Raw genomic sequence first — 21,297 nt, 5'->3', positions numbered from 1 at the left:
CAAAATTTTAAATCTTTGGTTCATCATGCAGGATTTTTGTACGCCGTCGAGTAGGCGAAAGGATGGTTCCTCATTGTGTGACATCAACTGTCAAACATGGAGGAGGAAGCATGATGGTCTGGGGCTGTTTTGCTGGATCCAGGATCGGTGATTTGTACAGAGTGAAAGGCACCCTGAACCAAAATGGCTACCACAGGATTTTGCAGCACCATGCAGTACCCTCTGATATGCACCTAGGTGGTCAGGGGTTCATCCTACAGCAAGATGATGACCCAAAACTTAAGTCCAAGCTATGCCAGAACTACCTTAGGAAAAAAGAACAAGATGGTAAGCTTAAAAAACATGGAGTGGCCAGCACAGTCACCAAACTTAAACCCCATTGAGCTGGTTTGGGATGAACTGGACAGAAAAGTGAAAGCAAAGCAACCTACAAGTGAAACACATTTATGGGAACTTTTTCAACAGAGTTGGGAAGAAGTTTCTGAAGAATATTTGATGTCCATTGTAGAAAGAATGCCACAAGTTTGTTCAGCTGTTATATCTGCCAAAGTGGGCTACTTTGATTAGTCAGAAATTTGATAATACATTTTGGTTTATAAATTGATTCCATGGTTTCTTTTTTAACTTAAATTGTTCATTTGTTCTATTCTTTCATTTCAGAGTACAATACAACATTGAACTGCATGGATTTCAATATTAACCTGGAAAAATTGGGGTGTTCTAAAACTTTTGACCGGTAGTGTATGTTAAATAAAAAAGATACCCAACATCTTTCAGCCAATTTTTGTGTTTTCACGACCCACAACTTCCATGTTTTGATTCAGTCTCACTACTCTGATCAGCACTTTCTCCATAATTCCACAATTTAGCATTTAGCTAAAATTAGGAAATTTACACATGAAAGAAAGACATGATGAAAATGAATTCATTATTATTATTGTAAATTCAAGTCATTTGCTGTCTGTATGTGTGTGTGTGTGTGTGTGTGTGTGTGTGTGTGTGAGAATGTTTGTGTGTTTGTGTGTCCAGTTTTTCAGGCTGTCTGATCACAGAGGAAGGCTGTACTTCTCTGGCCTCAGCTCTGAGCTCCAACCCCTCCCATCTGAAAGTGCTGGACCTGAGCTACAATCATCCAGGAGACTCGGGAGTGAAGCTGCTTTCAGCTAGACGGGAGGATCCACATTGGAGACTGGACACTCTAAGGTATGAACAGACAGCAGAGCTCACTCTTGGTTAACAGTGTGCACCAGCAGCCCTGGTCATAACAGTGAAGACAGTAACTGATGTGCTGAGAATCTCGTCCCCCCTGAGACTCAACTCCTATTAATGAGTTACATTCTTATTGGAGCACTTTTAGGACATCTCAATTATGTGGATGAGAGATCAGGAAACTTCTGACTTTGTTTCTTCCTCCAGGCTGGAACATGCTGGAGAGCAGTGGCTGAAACCTGGTTTGAGGAAGTGTGAGTGTGCTTTCACTTTGATTAATAAAAACAACAACTTACAGTAGGATTAGTATTGTGTTAGTATTTTATTTGATTGCTAACAAGCATCAGTTAAAACAGAAGTCACATTGTCAAAACTATTCACATAGAGAAACAGTCACAAACTGTGGATCATTTTTCATTGTTTTAACACAAAATGCAGTCAATGACCACATGCTCCAAAATCCTTGAACTCTTCTCATGCAGACTCCACCACAAGCAGAACACTTTATTTCTGCAGCACATTTTTCAAATGCTAAGACACTTGTAACCCCTGGTTACCAGAACTTTGTAAAACAGATTAAACTGTAGGAAAGTTAATATATAGTGAAATGATTTAATACTGAATATGAATAGATAAATAACTAAATTAATATTTCCTTGTTAAGTGTATGACATAATGCATGTTTGTCAAGAATAAGCCAAACTAGCTTGAAAAATAAGATAACTGAAAGATGAAAGAATACATTTTTTCTTACCTTTTTAAACATAACTGTTGAGTCTGTGTCTTGATTTCATCGTTGCTACCTGAGCGACCATGAACTTCTGAGATGCTGGTCCATGATATTGAGTGTATATCACTTCTCTATTTACTATACTACTATGTACTGTGGCTAGTTAATAGTTATGTCTGGTTGTTACACACTGTTTTCAACACTTTATTAAAGGGGTGGTAGAATGATTATATAGGTTATTTCACACTGTTCCTTATGGTCTCCTAATGGGGTATGTAACATTGGTTGGGCTGAAAATGGCCTGGTTGATATTTTATTGGCCCTTATGCATCCCTGTGTTTTGGCCCTATTTGTAACAAGAGCTTTTCTTCCAAATATGGTATGGTCATGAATATTTAGACTAGTTGCGCGGTGATTGGTTGAGCGACTTACACATACCCATATTAGAGACGCCGCGCTGATTGGTTGGGCGAATCCCCAATACACATACATTACAGAAGCAGCAGAATCTCATATTCCAGACACTGCAATGTTTTATTACCAAATTCACTTCTGAGACTTTTTTAAGCGAGAAAACAACTATATAAAGCTCAAATATGGGCCGTTTTACAAAAATGTATGGCTAATTGCAAATTTGGTAAGACGTGTCGGACTTTAGGAGCTCCACACAGTCTGACGAGAAAGCGACAGCCTGCTGGGCTCCATACCCAGGGCAAAGTCACCCTTTGTAGATACTGCATACGGGGCTCCGCGGCCAGCTGCCGGCATAACTATATCTATAAATAATACATTTACGGTTTGAATTTCGTCATGCCACTTATATAACATCATTCCCCAATGTCTTATAAAGCTAACCGTTTTGTCCGATTTGATTTTAAGGCATTTTTATGAAACGCGAGGCGTCTTTGTAGGACAAGCAGCTGCTTGCTATATGTCCCATTCATTACAATGGGGAAATACCGCAGCTAGCTAGCTACACTTTCGCCATAACTAAATTATATTTACAGTTTGAATTTCGTCACACCACTTATATTCCCCAATGTCTTATAAAGCTAACCGTTGTGTCCGATTTGATTTTAAGGCATTTTTATGAATGCGAGGTGTCTTTGTAGGACGAGCAGCTGCTTGCTATATATCCCATTCATTACAATGGGGAAATACCGCAGCTAGCTAGCTACACTGTCGCCATAACTAAATTATATTTACAGTTTGAATTTCGTCACGCCACTTATACAACATCATTCCCCAATGTCTTATAAAGCTAACCGTTTTGTCCGATTTGATTTTAAATACCGCAGCTTGCTCACTTTCGCATAACTAAAGTATATTTACAGTTTGAATTTCGTCACGGCATGAATATTACAGATTCCTCAAGGTCTTACAAAGCTTAGCTAACACTTGTCCGATTTTGGATTTCAATTGAATGTATTTTTGTGAATGTCAGAGTTAGGAGGAGGCTACCTGGAGGAGGAACCTGCGGGCTGTGGTAGAAGATTGCAGGCGTAACAAGCTCGCTGACACTGCGGTCAGGGCGGCGATGTAGCAACCCAGGCAGCACCAACACCGGCACTAAACTCCGACACACAGTCGGGGAAAATTTGCAATTAGCCATCCATTTTCGTAAAGCGGCCCATATTTGAGCTTTATATGGTTGATTTCTCGCATAAAAAAGTTTCAGAAGTGAATTTTGTAATGGAATAGCAGAGATCTGCGTGACCTAGCTAGATTCAGAAAACTACCTGATCTCAGGTCAGTTGTGTAGCCTATGTAAATGTTGGGGCGTGACTGTTCTCTTAAGGTTCCGGATCTTGAGATGCTTTCGTAAGCAACTCAGCTTTGTTGGGATTCGCCCGTTTTCAGCAGCAGTTTCAAATTATGAGATTTTCATAGTAAAGGGGTGTCAATGGGATTTTGAGCTTATATGTATGTCCTATTTACCCACCGAACTGTCGTTATTCAACTATGACAGGGTAAAATCGGTTTTGCATTCTATCAACCCTTTAAAAATACATTCAAAACAGAATGATGGTGCATTTCTGCAGTAACAATATTAAAATATAAAGAACATCTTAGCAGAATATTTACAACAAAATAAAGTGATAATTCCAAACAGCTAATTTCAGCCGAAAAAGAAGAAATAAGATGTGATGATCAGAACTTGTGGCCAAATGCAGGAGACTGATTTTACTATTACCTTCATGTAAGGGCAAGGGCAAGTTTATTAATAAAGCACCTTCTCATACCGTCAATTATGACTATATCTATGGATCTATTAGACCAAATGATGACCGTCACCACTGTCTTACCTTGAATGATCCAATCCTTCAACCTATCCTCGAGATATTATGTCAACAAAGTCAGGTGACTGACCTTAGGAGGCTTGTCCACCATCCATAAGAGTATCCAGTTGGCCACGCCTCTTCCTCTTGCCTGGAACGCCTCAGCCCGTTCTGAGCGACAAGAGATGGTGACGGTCATTGTTCGGTCTCATAGACACATAGTTATAGTCATAACTTACAATCTATTTCGATCTCACTCAGACCATCACCACGGTCTTACCTTGGATGACAAGTACCATCAGGGTCGCGAGGAACAGAGGACTCCACCCAAAAGCCATTTTGTGAGACAGAAACCTAAGGGTAGCCTGTTTTATGGGTTCATAAGGAGCTTGAGTCAAGGCCCTCAGCACCAAGGGTAACTTCCATGAAGGAGACCTGGGGGACCTGTATGGATGCAGTCTACATGCCCCTTTAATGAATTGTGACACCAAGGGATGTCTCCCCACTGTAACACCACCCACAGCCTCATGGAAGAGTGATACAGCAGAAGTGTACACCTTAATAGTGCTTGCTCCCCTCCCTGAGCCCAGAAGTGACTGAAGGAAGTGGAGAACAAGTTGGACGGAGCAAGTGGCTGAATCCTCCCATCTACTTTGACACCATCTCGAGAACACCCTCCACTTCTGGACATAGTTAGAACAAGTGGAGCGAGCCCTGGCATTAGCTATAGTGTGCAGGACCACCTCATCTAGCCCCTGAGAGAGGGATTTAGAAGGGGCCAAGCCCAGAGCTGCAAGACAGCCAGCTTCGGGTGCCATATCTGCCCCTCCACCTGAGAAAGCAGGTCCGCCCTGACTGGCAGAGCCCAAGGCTCTCTGTAAACCAAGATAAGGAGCGCCGGAAACCATTGCCTCCTTGGCCATTGAGAAGCCATCAACAGCACCTTGTAATGGCCTATGGCGACCCTGTTTGAACCTGGGGAAGCAGAGAGAACAGGGAGAACCACATCCTGCAGTGGGTAGTCTCTGCTGATGCTAACAGATCGGTCTGTGCCATGCCGAACCGAGTCCATAGGAGGGCTACAACTTCTGGATGGAGTCTCCACTCTCCTGGGGGAGGACCAGTCCTGGACAGGAGATCCGCCGCCCGGTTCACAACTCCCGGAATGTACATCGCTTTTAGCAAAGCCACATGCCGAAAAGCCCAAAACAGGAGTTCCTGTGCGACCTGGAGGCAGCACAGAGACCTGGTGATTCACGTTACACAGTGGAGGAACTGTCTGTTCTCACCAGGACATGCCTGTCCTGAATAAAAGAGAGAAAAGCTTTCAGAGAAAGGTGAACCGCCCTCAACTCCAAAACATTGATGTGTGCTCCCCCCCAAGGGGGTTCCCACATACCTAGCACCATCCTGCCTCCCAGACTGCTCCCCAACCGGTCAGGGAGGCATCCATTGTTACCACAGCCCATCGTGAAGGAATGTTCCCGAGTGTGACTCCATGGAGCAAAAGCTTCCGGTCCCACCACGGACGCAGAGCTTGAAGGCATGTACGACACATGCCTGTCCCACTTTGGGTGGAGTTTGAAGGCATTCAGCCATCTCTGCAGTGGCCGAGCTCTCAGAAGGCCCTGGGAACAACAGCCACTGTAGCCAAAATCAAGCACAGCAGCCTCAAATATTTAACCAACTCCAACTGCCTGCCCAGCTGGAATCAGTCCAGGAGGGTCAGGATGGACAGCACCCTCTGAGCAGTGAGAGATGCCAACATTATGCCGGAATTCAGGCAAAGCCCCACAAAGACTGTGTGCTGCCTCGGCTCGAGGTTGCTTTTCTTCACATTCACTGTGAAGAAACACAGGGACTGGACGTGTGAGACAAGTATCCTCGTGTCCTCTGCAACTTGGCTGGGAGACAGAGCACAAATCACCTGTCGTCCAAATAAGGAAGGACTTTCATCGCTGACTGTAGAAGAGAAGACATGGCCTGGGTAAACACCCTTGGTGAGAGGGACAGGCCAAACACTTGTCAACACTCACCCCACTCGCTGCGGACAGCAAGCCAACAGGAATGAACTCAAATCAATTTATGGTTTTTACTCCTGTAGAGAAAAAACAACCTGAACAAACCGTACAAGCACTTACACACAGCACTTATCCGAAACTGCAAGCAACAGTGGCGCTAGTAAAACAAAGAAAAACACAAACCGTGTGTTACTGAGGACATAGTTTAGGACTGTATTCTAGCTGATTCTGGTTTCCAACTTTGCCCCAGGTGTGTCTGTTAAAACACGGACGGAGACAACTTATCTCTTTTGACGCTTTATTACATAAAGCAACAGTACAAACATGGGTGTGGGTAGCTCTGCTATGGCTGTGTGTTTGTGTGTGGTTCTTCAAAGACTTATATAACATTGTGAAGGCTACCATACACAATGCATAGGAAGTATACATATAGGCTAGCAAACAACAACAACAAACCCACTATTAATCACACTATATCAATGCAATGTAACTACTGCAGCATAATACAATACAATAATAATACATTAATGTAGCTAAATACAAACATGAGCAAGGGTTTCCAACAATCTGCATTATAAATCAACAGCCACGCGCAAACTAGCTAACAGATGAATAACTCAAACATCGAAATTACCCGCTAACGTACTTAAATTTGCAAGAACTATAGACCAATACAACAACAGGCTTGAATTCAATTTTCAATTCAATTTTATTTATAGTATCAAATCATAACATAAGTTATCTCGAGACAATTTACAGATAGAGTAGGTCTAGACCACACTCTATAATTTACAAAGCCCCAACAATTACAATAAGTCCCTCAAGAGCAAGCAGTGCGACAGTGGCGAGGAAAAACTCCCTCTTGGGAAGAAACCTCGGACAGACCCAGGTGTCTGATGAGCCGGTTGGGGGTGTGATGAACAGTGGCAATAGTAGTCACATTAATAATGGAACAGTGACTTCAATGGTAGTTGTAGTAGTTCATGTCATATCAGGGCGCTGCAGGGTGTTACAGGATGTAGCGTGGCCCCGCAGAGCAAGGATGGATGTAGCGGGAAGCTGCAGGGTTCAGCAGGAAGCAGCAGGGTTCCGCCGGAAGCAGCAGGGTTCAGCAGGACGCAGCATGACATTGCAGGGCACCGCTGAGCTCAGCAGGGAGTGCAGCAGGACCACGGCGACAGCTGGAACCAGGATCTTGGTGCCAACGTTCTCCAAGGAAATATGCTGGGGGAAAAAACATAAGGACTCCGGGGAGTAAACTCCCCAGAAGCTAGGATTAGTAACAAGCATTTCTGGGACGGGATACAAACAAATAGTAATAGTAATAGAAAGGGAGAGGAGAGAGTAGCTCAGTGTGTCAAAGGAAGGAAGTCCCCCGGCAGTCTAGAACTATAACAGCGTAACTATAACAGGTAACTAAGAGAGACAGGTCATAAGGAGAGGTAGCTTTTTCGGGCTTAGAACTCTCCCCCTGCCGGATCGGGCTTGGCTGCCCTGCCTCCCTCTACTTTGTTATGTATTATTAATCTAACAATTATGAAGAAAAGCAGGTGGGCCGGTTAGGTAAACACTGCAACTCCTCACTCCCTAACTATAAGCTTTATCAAATAGAAGAGTTTTAAGTTCATTCTTGAAAGCGATTACAGTTTCTGCCCCCCGAACCCAGATCGGGAGCTGGTTCCATAGGAGAGGAGCCTGATAACTGAAGGCTCTGGCTCCCATTCTACTTTTAGAGACTCTAGGTACCACCAGTAACTCTGCATTCTGGGAGCGCAGTGCTCTAGTGGGACAATAGGGTATTAGGAGCTCTTCTAGATATGATGGTGCTAGACCATTTAGAGCTTTGTAGGTCAAGAGAAGGATTTTAAACTCAATCCTGGATTCAACAGGAAGCCAGTGCAGAGAAGCTAATACAGGAGAAATATGATCTCTTCTCGTAGTTCTTGTGAGAACACGCGCTGCAGCATTCTGGATCAGCTGGAGAGTCTTAAGGGACTTATTTAAGCAACCTGACAGTAGGGAATTACAATAGTCCAGCCTGGACGTAACAAATGCATGTACTAGTTTTTCAGCGTCGTTTTGAGACAGGATATTCCTAATTTTGGCAATGTTACGAAGATGAAAAAAGGCTGTTCTTGAGGTTTGTTTTAGATTGGCATTACAGGATATATCCTGATCAAAAATAACTCCTAAATTTCTGACAGAAGTGCTGGAGGCCAGAGTAGCTATGTCTTTAGATAATGCGGTTCTGAGGTGTTTAGGTCCCAGTACAATAACTTCAGTTTTGTTATGGTTTAACATCAGCAAATTATAGGTCATCCAGGATTTTATATCTTTAATGCACGCTTGAAATTTAGCTAGCTGACTGGTTTCGTCTGGTTTGATTGACAAGTATAATTGGGTGTCATCCGCATAACAGAGAACGTTAATTGAGTGTTGCCAAATAATATTGCCTAGAGGAAGCATATATAAGGAGAATAGAATTGGTCCAAGCACTGAGCCTTGAGGAACGCCATGGCTAACTTTAGCGTACTTGGAGGATTTATCATTAACATAAATGAACTGACAACATAAGTTATGGGACTTACAGTTCTCAAAGACACACACATGCAAGCTCAACTGATTATCCTCTGGACGCACGCAGTCTCTTTTTTTTGTTCTCTCACTTTTTCTCCGTGTGGCGCGCGCGCCCGTTCGCAGTGTAAGGCGCGTGTCCGCGCTACCCTCCGACATGCACCCACAATCAATCCTGATAGATGCTCTTTGTACACCGTGCAACAACTCTCTGTTATGAAATGCAAAAAAGGGAAAACACCACACACAATCCTAAGGGACACAAGGCGCCTGCACAAGTGATGGTTTGACAACAGCAGAGTCCAAAATATTGCAACTTAATACACAACTTACCTGGTCTCGGATGAGGCGAGTAAAGCAAAGAGGAAGAGGCGTGGCCAACTGGATGCTGTTATAGACGGCGACCAAACCTTCTAAGGTCAGTCACATGACTTTGTTGACATAATGTCTCGAGGATAGGTTGAAGGATTGCATCATTCAGGGAGGTTGAAATAGATACAAAGGTCATTCAAAGTGCTTTACAGGCAAATATGTATATATTTATATATATATATATATATATATATATATATATATATATATACATTCACCTAAAGGATTATTAGGAACACCTGTAAGATTTCTCGTTAATGCAATTATCTAATCAACCAATCACACGGCAGCTGCTTCAATGCATTTAGGGGTGTGGTCCAGGTCTAGACAATCTCCTGAACTCCAAACTGAATGTCAGAATGGGAAAGAAAGGTGATCTAAGCATCTTTGAGCATGGCATGGTTGTTGGTGCCAGACGGGCTGGTCTGCTCAGTTACTGGGATTCTCACCCACAACCATTTCTAGGGTTTACAAAGAATGGGCTGAAAAAGGAAAAACATCCAGGATGCTGCAGTCCTGGGGGGTGAATATGCCTTGTTGATGCTAGAGGTCAGAGGAGAATGGGCTGGCTGATTCCAGCTGATAGAAGATCAACTTTAACTCAAATAACCACTCGTTACAACTGAGGTATGCAGCAAAGCATTTGTGAACCTACAACACGAACAACCTTGAGGCGGATTGGCTACACCAGCAGAAGACCCCACCGGGTACCACTCATCTCCACTAAAAATAGGAAAATGAGGCTACAATTTGCACGAGCTCACCAAAATCTGACAGTTGAAGACTGTAAAAATGTTGCCTGGTCTGTGGAGTCTCGATTTCTGTTAAGACATTCAGATGGTAGAGTCAGAATTTGGCGTAAACAGAATGAGAACATGGATCCGTCATGCCTTGTTACCTCTGGGCAGGCTGGTGGTGGTGGTGTAATGGTGTGGGGGATGTTTTCTTGGCACACTTTAGGCCGCTTAGTACTAATTGGGCATTGTTTAAATGCCACAGCCTACCTGAGCATTGTTTCTGACATTGTCCATCCTTTTATGACCACCGTGTACCCATCCTCTGATGGCTACTTCCAGCAGGATAATGCACCATGTCACAAAGCTTGAATCATTTCAAATTGGTTTCTTGAACATGATAATGAGTTCACTGTACTAAAATGGCCCCCACAGTCACCAGATCTCAACCCAATAAAACATCTTTGGGATGTGGTGGAACGGGAGCTTCGTGCCCTGGATGTGCATCCCAAAAATCTCCATCAACTGCAAGATGCTATCCTCTCAATATGGGCCAACATTTCTAAAGAATGCGTCCAGCACCTTGTTGAATCAATGCCACAAAGAATTAAGGCAGTTCTGAAGGCGAAAGGGGTTCAAACACGGTCTTAGTAGGGTGTTCCTAATGATCCTTTAGGTGAGTGTATATATATATATGAGATACATGAAAGTACAGACACATTTTATAGAGGTACAACAAAGTTTAAAACAAAATTAATAAAGTAATTAAAAGTACCATCAAATGAGACAAAATAAAAGCTCTGGAGAAGAGAACTGTCTTTAACTTAGATTTAAAAATGGTTACAGTTGGCACATGCCCTAGATCCAGTGGAAGCTGATTCCAGCAGTGGGCAACATAATGGCTAAAAGCCATTTCACCACTCTTGGATAGTACTCTAGGCACCACCAACTGACCAGGACCAGAGACCTCTCAGGTTCATACTCAGTAAACAAATCAGCAATATGTTTTAGGCCCAGACCATTGATAAACAATAAGTAGATATAGGCAATAAGTAGGGCCTTGAAATTGATTCTAAATGTAACCGGAAGCCAGTGCAGAGGTTTCAGAATTGGAGAAATGTGCTCTCTCGTCTTGATGTTGGTCAGAATTCTAGCAGCAGCATTTTAATGAGCTGCAACTGTTTTATGAACTTCTTGGGAACACCAGTCAGAAGTGCATTAGTAGTCTACCCTACAAGAAATAAAAGCGTGAATGATATTTTCTAGATCATGTTTTGGACACATCACTTCTCGCTGTTTTTGAGATGCCAGAAAGATAACTTGGTTACAGCTTTTATGTGATCACTAAAATGTAGATCTAGATGAATAATAAGATGTGATTATAATGAACTGTTTTTTTCTTTACATAGAAACATTTAAAACAGAAGGAAGTTGAATTTAAAGCTTGTGTATCTGCATTCTATTCTCGTTTGAAAGATAATCCAAAGATATGCCTCATTGTGTAGTTTTGATCTAATTAACAGTCAGTCTGTTAATAAAGCAACAAATAAACCATCAGGTGTGTTAGATGATAAACAGCTGCTGTGTTGTGTCTCCTTCTCTCCATCAGATTCCTGTGAACTCACAGTGGACACAAACACAGTGAACAGATACCTCAAACTGTCTGACAACAACAGCAAGGTGATATGGGTGAATGAGAAGCAGCTATATCCTGATCATCCAGAGAGGTTTGACCACTGATGTCAGCTGCTGTGTAGAGATGGTCTGACTGGTCGCTGTTACTGGGAGGTCAAGAGGAGAAGAAGGGTTTATATATCAGTGAGTTACAGAGGAATCAGGAGGAGATGATACAGTGAAGACTGCAGGTTTGGAGATAATGATCAGTCCTGGAATCTGTTCTGCTCTGATGGTGGTTACTCTGTCTGGCACAATAACAGAGAAACACACCTCTCCTCATCCTCTGTCTCTGATAGAGTAGGAGTGTATGTGGACTGTCCTGCTGGCATTCTGTCCTTCTACAGAGTCTCCTCTGACACGCTGACCCACCTATACACCTTCAACACCAAATTCACTGAACCTCTTTATCCTGGATTTAGGTTTGGGTTTGGGTTGCATGGTTCAGTGTCTCTGTGTTCTCTGTAGGACGGAGAGTCTCCTGTGCACAGAAATACTCACACTGCTGACCAACACACACAATCTCTTTGTAAATCAAACTCAAAATTATAAGAGAACAACACATTAAAGGAGTCACTAATACATACACTTTATAATAACTGCCACTAATTAATGGTTAATTGATAGTTAAACTTTAGTTAATAGTTATTTTACTGTCAACAAACAATGAAATGATTTATAATGTTTACTAATAATTAGTGTTACCTTCAGTTTAGTTAACTATCAAATTATCATTTTTTAGCAATGGTTATTATAAAGTTTTACCAAATAGGATGACTCACTGCACGGCTGTGGTTTGAAATACCTTTAAATATCTTTCCTTTCAGGTTTTTGGGGCACTTCTGTGAAACTTTTTACTACATTTGTTTAAAAACTTGAGCAAAGATTATCTCTAACTAAAGATAGCTCATCACACACAGCGCCAATGGTCTGAAACGGTACCCACTTCCTGTCTCCTAAAGGGCGTGGCCTCGTTTGAAAGTGTAGTGAACATCGTGTGGATGGATGAAAAGTTATTTGTATAGTTAAGTAATTTTTCTCAGACAAAGTTAATTTTCTCATTATGTGTCTGTCTCAAACATAACATTTTTGTGTCAGAATGTTCTGGAGATATGCAGCTTGTTGAAGGGTGGCTCCAATATTTACTTTGGTGATTACGGCGTGAAAGAAACGCTCATAATCTGTGTTCACGTTCACTTCTAACGTTGGAATCAATCAACTCAGGACCTGCCGCTAGTCTCCTAAAGAGGCACACAGACAGGAAATAACTTTCGAGTTGGGGTAAACCATCTCTTACTTTAGTTGAATGTTTGCTTCAGAAAGCTGCTCTCCATTGGTTTTGATGGGTTTGCTTCCAGCTGGCAGCCAATCAGGGTGTCAGCCTGCAGAGTGAACAGCAGGAGGAAGCAGATCCACAAATACAGAAATATTCAACATGGAGAGAAACACTGAAGACTAAAGATCAAAAGTGGCACATTAAAAATTAGTTGCAGATGTTTGCGTCCTCTGCAGCAGTTTAAACTTTTAAATACATAAATAAAGGAAATGATGAGATGGCTTTCTGTCTGTCTCATTGAGCTTTTAATCTCATCTGATGTCTGTATTAAAAAACAGTGTAGCAAGAAAAATTATTAACAGTTTGGGTTTAATCTGAGGATTGTTAAAATGAGATGATGTTTCTGTGATTCTGTAAAGAAAGGCTTGTTAAATCACTTTTATTCTGATTATAATGAATGTATTAAGTTGAACGTTTTTGATTCAGTAATGAAGAGAAAGAAATATAAAGTGATCATTTCTCTGCTGTTTGTTCACAGTGTATGAATATTGTGAGAGCCATTTGGGTTTATGTTTATTATTTGTTGCTGTTAAACCTCCCGCCACCAGGGGTAGCCAGGGCGCTGTCCATTTGGCTGGGCCAGAGGTGATTTAATCAATGTCCAATTGGGCACAGGTGGTGGCAGGAGAAGGGAGCATGCACATTTGACCGTGCAATATGGTATGAGAAGGAAAGTGGAATTAATGTGTTTGTGTTTTGATGTTTACACATATAAATGGACTCTATGTATGGGAAACTGCCTAAGTGTAAAATAAATGCTTACTGGCGATGTTTGACATTGGCTCACATAGTGCACCCGTCTTAAATAGTTAAATTATCCACCCAGCAATCGTAGTGGACGTTTGTGAGTAGCAAAGGGTCCCTACAAATATGTTGAAGGGAAGATCCACCCTATAATAAAATGATAATTACTGTATATCAGTCTGATCAGCAATGTGTTGTATTTTATTCACATCACAAGAAAATCAAACATTTACTGACGATTCTGTTTTTTATGAAAATATGACCCGGCAGCTATATGGACTAGTTCAAGCCATTTAAAAATCTGTACATAATTTAGGAAAAACATGATAGCTGTCAAGTAAAAAATGCATGGCTTATCATAAAGTGTGCGTGTCTGTAATGGGGAGACTCTTGGGTACTCATAAAACCCATTTTCATTCACATATCTGGAGGTCAGAGGTTAATGGACCCCTTTGAAAATGGCCATGCCAGTTTTTCTCTCTACAAAATGTAGCCTAACTTTGGAGCATTATTTAGCTCCCTGTAACCCACACAACCTACCATGTCGTGCTTGGTTTGAATGGAATCCTAAGATAGTCTCGTTTCATATGATAACAATATATTTATTATAAAGAAAAGCAGATTTTCGGCGGGTTGGTGTGGATACTGGTGGCGTCCGCGCAGTGGGGCCTGCGCCAAACCCACAACCCCCCCCCCGGGCGTCATGTTTGTGTCCCTCTTCTGCTTTTCGTCATGACTTTATCGGATGGTGGTGGTTCGGCCTGCATGGCCATCACAACAGCAGCAGCTGGGTGGCGCAGTAAGGCTCTCGCTCCTTCACTTCCTCCACTCATTTCCTCTATTATGCTACTTCATATTTACTATTATACATATTATATTTTGTTATATATACTATGTATAGGTTGTACATTTTATTCTACATTTGTATATACTGTACATGTTCCTTACATTCCTCTAAGTATATATTTTCAGTAGGTGTTCTGGAATTTGTATCTATTTTTTTGGATCTTATTTCTAGTATATTTGTTGTATTTTCTGTTTGTGAGTGCGAGTGTGAATTTTGAGGTTCGAAGTTGTTTATTTCCAGTATCGAAGGGATTTTGAGAACGGCAACACACAGGAGGAGGAAGAAAAGGGGTAAAGCCTGACATCCTTTTGCCGCTTTTATAGACCCATAAGGTGCTTTTTTTCGTTGCTTTTGGTGTTTTTTTTTTTACATGTTTGGCACATTGTCTGATGCTTGTTTGTTTTTGTTTCTCAAAGCGAATGGATATTGAAAACGGCAACATACCGAGAGCGGAGGAGGAGGGACGATATCAGGCAACTATCCTGGAAATGTATGTACGTTGATCCAGCCTAAAGATAATCCAACTCAAACCTGAAGCTCTACACAAAAAAAACATTTTGAACCCAATGGGATAAAATCTTTTTTCAAAACATGACATTTTCAGCATGAAGCTTGCTAGCTCGGAGTTTGTTGTTGTTGTTTCCCGGAACAAACAGACTTTCACAGCTGCAACACACATTGCCAGTTCCTGCGATTATCCTGGAAATTAATTGTCGATAGGATTAGGTACCAAACTCTCTACTTTCTTAGTTACTGACCAAATTACGTCGGTACTACAGAGGACCGATACACATTAAATCAAACAGTGCCAAATTTTGGTACCCATGAGCGGGCTCGGCGCCGATACACGCATATGCAGAGCTGTGGTGTGGACGGAGAGAAAAAAGTAATCTTAGTTAAAGTCACAGTGAGTCACGGGCACGGCCGGTAAAGCGTTGCCGTGTGGTTACACTTTTCAAATCACCACGCTGACAGCGATTATAATGGCGAGGCAAAAGCTGTCGCTGTACGGTTAACATTAGACTTCCTCTGAGACAGGCAGGCACAACAGTGTTCACTATGCCCTGGTGACTGACTGACAGGCTGAGATTGTAAGGCACACACACTCACACAGACTGCTGTGTGTGTGAGTGTGTGTCTTTGTGTGTGTGTGTGGTTGTATAGTGAATGTGTCTGTGTGTGTGTTAAACACATGCACACACACACACAGACACACACAAACTTACACACACTCACAAAAGGACGCACACAGAGAAACACATACAGACACACATGCACACGCACACACAGACACACACAGACACACACACACACAAAGATACACACACTCACAGACACACACAAACACACTCACATACAGCAGACTATGTGAGTGTGTGTGTTTGTGTGTGCGTGTGTGTGTACGCATACACACACAAACAGACACACACAGACAGACACACATACACACACACACACACACAAAGACACACACAGAAAAACACACACACACACACACACATAGACACAAAATGGCACACACTCACACAGACTCACACACACACACACACACACACACACACACACACACACATACATACACAGACACACACAAACACTTTATGTCTTTAAAAACTGTTTCTCTAGCTATTGCACAGTTCTGCAAATAACGACTGTTTTTACATTATATTCATGGTTGATTAATGTGTGGATTATTTTCTGGATGAATGGATTAGATGTGTGGTGTCTATAAAATGTCAGAAAATGGTAAAAAAAATGTGAATCAGTGTTTCCCAAAGTCCAAGATGACGTCCTCAAATGTGTTGTTTTGTCCACAACTCAAAGATATTCAGTTTACTGTCACAGAGGAAAGACAAAACTAGAAAATATTCATATTTAACAAGCTGACATCACACAAGGTTACCTGTTTTGACATAAAAAATGACTCAAACTGATCAATGGATTTAAAAATGGTGGGCGATTAATGCATTGCAGGGAGGAGATTAGAGGAGGTTTAGACAGAGGTTTAGGTGTAAAAAATAACTGTGTGTTTGTGTTTGGAGTTTGATCTTCCCAAGTGTCCTGACCTAAATAGCAACATTCTTCTTAAATGTGAATGCCAAAATTGGATCACATATTCTACAGAATACCATCTTTGATACTGAAGAAGTTGCATGTCTTTAGCTGCATTTTAGAAGAAGGTCATGAACCCAGATTTTCAATGAAACTTGGCCTACTAAATGGGGTCCTGACTTAAATGGCAGAAGTCTAGTCATGGCAAATACTGTGCTGTGCCCATCCATCCATCCATCCTGGTATTATCAGTTGGGGAAGGACATTTGGGATAAATTTTGCCCTTTATGATTTTTAGCCTTCCCTAAGATAACAGGACATTTGGAATGCTTTTTAATAGGGCATTTTGGTCCTTTTACGTGTCCTGATCCAAAACTGCAAAAGTCTGCCCATGTGTCCCAAAGTACACCAGTTCGTCCCACAGACAGATGGGAGGAATTCTGACAACATGGGGGCACACATTTGTGTGAAGTGCCGCCCTTTGGGAGTAATAGCGGAAATGGGCCAAAAAAGAACACTTTGTGTTCAGACCGTCAGAATACATCAAACGCTTTGATTGTTTTTCTTGTGTAGCATAAAGAGACTACATCTGCATGTTAAACACTGTCAATAAATGAAGCTTAAACCATATACAGCTTAAAACAGTTTAAAGTCTAAATAATTACATATCCGATCCCTGGATCACTTCCCAGTCAGTATGGACCGGAGGAACGATTCCAGCCACCAACTATCAGCATACATGTAAGGTCATGAGTAAACCACCAGGAGGCACTGTTGTTATTTCTATTACAGCGAGAGTTCAGCAATTCATTCTTTTTGTCCTTTTACAGGACACCATAGGTTTCCAGTTTGGTGCATGTAGGTCGTTTTTCAAACTGTATTTTCCACTACTCCATAAAGGTAAGCAGCTTAACTGGCGCGGGTGGCCTAAATTATTGAAAATATCCATTTAAAACCACCTGTTAAGTTAATTTGTTCACACATTGAATTTATTTAAGCATCAATCTACAGTTTGTGGTGAAAAGCAATGCAAATTAGATTAATTTATTTACTGATGTAAAAGTGTTTTAGTACTGAAGCATCAGTATTTAAGTTGACTTAATACTTTATTTAATAATTCATAAACTATGTATTATTTTTAGTGCTGTCAATCAAATAAAAAATGTAATCAAATTAATTACATACTCTGTGATTAATTAATCGAAATGAATCGCATACATAATTAACGGTGCCTGAACCAATACTTTTTAAGAAAGTAAAAAAGAAAAGAAAAAAGAAGGGTACTAAACAACAGTCGGTGACATTAAAGAAGGGCTTGTTTATTGCTAAGGCCATATGGTCAAAATTAAATGATTTGATAATAATCTATAACAATAACAATAACTTATTTCACTAGTAAATTGCTGTTGAACGACAAAAACAACCACCAGATGGGAAAAGGACATTCACAATAACTTCAAATGCACCACAAGGCTGTAGTTTACCAGTTTCATTGAACGCACCGTCTGTTTTGTTTTTCCGTCGGCAGCTGCAGATTGTTAGCCTAGAAATGTAGACGCACCCTAGTGGCAGCTGGCTGGTCAAGCTAGCAGATTGTTACATACCGGTGTTGAATCCTCTACAGTAAAACATAGTCAAACTTTACACCGTTTAGCGTTAGCTGTCAGCATTTGAACAGTGTTTAATCCAGCTACTAGCTAGCGGTAGGCTAACGTTAGCTGCTGTCGAGTATAGTGTAGGGTGACCAGACGTCCCGGTTTGACCGGGACGCAAAATTACGAATCCCACTATGGCCACGCCAAGACCCGCCCTATGCCTACCTCTGATTGGCTGAGCTAAATGAGGACGACGCACGCTGCCATTCCGCGTATCACGCTGCCGCTCCCCGTGCCATTCCGCTTATCGCTAACATTTCAAACTTACGTTCATAAACTCACCCCGTCTGTGTTGCGAGTCGCCTGGAACAACAACTGCTGCTTGGCAGTCATGCTCTATGCAAATTTGAATCACTAAAGTAGGAATATGAAACGAAATTTAAACTACACTGTTTTGGTAAACCTGCCCCTGAAACTATAGCCTACTGCTGCTTCGGATGACAGGAGAAACTTCAGAAAATGAGCCAGATGAGGCTGATGCTTCACGCAGTAACGTTACAAAAAACCTATGGGGTTTTGTCGCTCTGGGATGCGACAACCTGCGATGCCTGCTTATCAGTCCATTCATCATTAAAGCTGGGCTTTTGGCTTTTCCACATCAACTTTTCGCTTCAGCCTCTTTGACAGTGACATGTTTACCTGACAACAGCCTTTCTTTCTGCAAGCATTTTCCACCAATCAGGATGCTGCATACTAAAATAATGTTTCCATAATCCCAGACTTTAACCATTACTCCTCAGTGAACTGCCTCCCAGTCTGAGATCTTTTTCTACTTAAAGAGCCAATTATCATTATGGATTTTCCATGTTTTTTAGCAGTTTTCTCACACTAATACATACAAAAATTAATTTAAAAAAACATTAATTCAGCAAGAAAGTGAACATTTCACACAAGAATAGGCATATTAGGTATACATTCATTTTATTTCCTTTATTTGAAAGTCCGGCCCCCGGAGTGTTTGCTTAGAAAAATTCTGGCCCTTGGAAAAATGTAGTTGATGACCCCTGTACTACACACTTGTAGCTGAACTCACATCAAATGTAAATACAAATACTAAATACAAAAAAAAATAATCATATAGCCTACAAGTATTTGATTTGGTTCAGGTTTTTATATAAAATGAAGCTCAGCGCAAATTCTTTCAGGAAGACGTCATTACCCCAGTCACTACTCCATTCTTAAATCAAATCAGCTGTTCAAGAAGTGACGTGTCAGTTAAACCAATCAGACTCGACCACGAGATTCAAGGGCCAATCACAGCCTTACAACTCTGCTTTAAATCTGTTCTCTCCTTGTGCTGTCAGCTGTCGTTTCAGGCAAAGCGCTCGTCCCTCCTCCTCCCCTGCCTCCTCCGGTAGTTGTGTTTCTCCCGGCTGACCGCTCCGTTGCCTCTTCGGTCCAGTTTCTGGTCTCTTCACCGCCGCCACCAGTGTCTGGACTCCATCGGGGGTTATGTTCCTATTCCCTACCCCTTTAAGAAGATTAATTCGATGGAGTCCAATCTCCAGAAGACTTTGTACATTCAATATCATACAGTTGTACAATAAATATTTTTGCATATCTGCAAACGAAGTCTCTCCTGATTGAATTAAAAATAGAACCATGAACTGATTGAACGGAAACAAAACAAACTGATTGAGGTGGAATTTATCAATAACTGATTAAGAGAACTGTTTTGGACTTTAGGTAGGGTGCGTGTGTGCACCTAGTGGGTTTTCCCCAGGGAGGTGTTCTCCTGCACACAATGGGACAGGCTGTGTGGCACAGCTTTTGCTCTTCTGCACTTTGTGTAAGGGTGGTCTTTCCTGGAGCTCTTTGGAGGTCTGCCAGCTCCCAGAGCTCTTCTTCCCCCCAAAGCTGCCTTTCGGCGTGACACCGCCGTTGGTTGCACACCAATCTTAGTGGTCGTTTGCAGAAATCCCCTTGGTGTGGCACAGATCCTAGTAGGCACACAGCTGGTCTTTCCATAGGAGAACAAAGATGACTGGACAGCACTGTCAGTTTTCATTTTCTTTAAATTGTCCACAAATGACTGAAGAGGTGCCTTGAATGTTGTGTCCTCTACTAGTTTTTTTTGAGGATCCCCAAAATGCCATCCAGCTCCCTCTCCAAAGACTCTGTCCCTGTGCCTGGATAGATTTAACAGCAACTGAATTGATTATTCTTTCTAGTGTTGGTGGCAAGTGAAACAATTGGATCAATCTGAAAAGTTGTGATAAGTTTACTTACTGGGCCCAGCTGATGTGTCGACAGCCTCCTCTTCACTGGACCGGTGGTCATCAGTGATAAAGAAAATAAGCAAGTTTTTCACTGTGATTGTCTTTAGGCATTCTACCGCTATACTTTGGTCTTATGGAACACAGTTTTATCATGGCCTGGACATTTTTTTTGTGGTTTATGCACCAATTTACTTTTCTTTAAAGCCATTTTCACCTGAGATGATCTTCGGTGCTGGAGCAAGAGATTTTCCATCCATGCACTCTTCTTTTTGGGAAAAAACAAACAAAAACATAACATTATCCATCCACTACTTGGTGAAGTTTCAACATTCTCAGTCTGAAAGAACATCGTAGTGGTGGAGGGACTTTGTACTCACCCAACACTGACTTTGGCTCCACAGGCTGTTCATAAATCAAGCTTTCAAACCAGTCATCTGGAGTGGTCCCTCCTGTGTGAACACACACACACACACACACACACACACACACACACACACACACACACACACACACACACACACACACACATACATCAAACTGTAGTCCACATCCCATCATGAAGAACAACCACAAGTCACTTACCTGAAGCAATTTCATAGAAGAGCTTCCTGAGATGAGGTGTGCTTGTTAGTGGGAGTGTCTGACTCACACCAAATGTTTGCACCACTGCACTCTGGTGCTTGCAAGGTGCGCCAGTCTTGCCAACAGGGCAGGTGCAGCAGCTCAGTCCTGTATTGATGTGGTACCAACCACCAGTTGATGCACTGGGCACCGTAAAATTGACTTCATCGTCCTATATTTTAATGGTAAGGACGACAAGAAATATATATTAAAATAACAATATTTAAACT

General features: G+C 41.8%; 1 protein-coding gene and 1 pseudogene across 1 annotated transcript in view; both read left to right on the top strand.

The window, feature by feature from the left end:
* Positions 1 to 13,850, top strand: part of LOC120562984 — a 28,909-nt pseudogene extending 15,059 nt beyond the window's left edge.
* Positions 1 to 21,297, top strand: part of LOC120568386 (NACHT, LRR and PYD domains-containing protein 12-like) — a 251,224-nt gene that overhangs the window by 109,426 nt on the left and 120,501 nt on the right. The window lies entirely within an intron of this gene.

The sequence above is a fragment of the Perca fluviatilis genome, chromosome 1, assembly GCF_010015445.1.
Source record: "Perca fluviatilis chromosome 1, GENO_Pfluv_1.0, whole genome shotgun sequence".
Lineage (NCBI taxonomy): Eukaryota > Metazoa > Chordata > Actinopteri > Perciformes > Percidae > Perca > Perca fluviatilis.
Note: the sequence above shows the minus strand (reverse complement) of the source record. Positions and strands in the feature narration are given on the sequence as shown.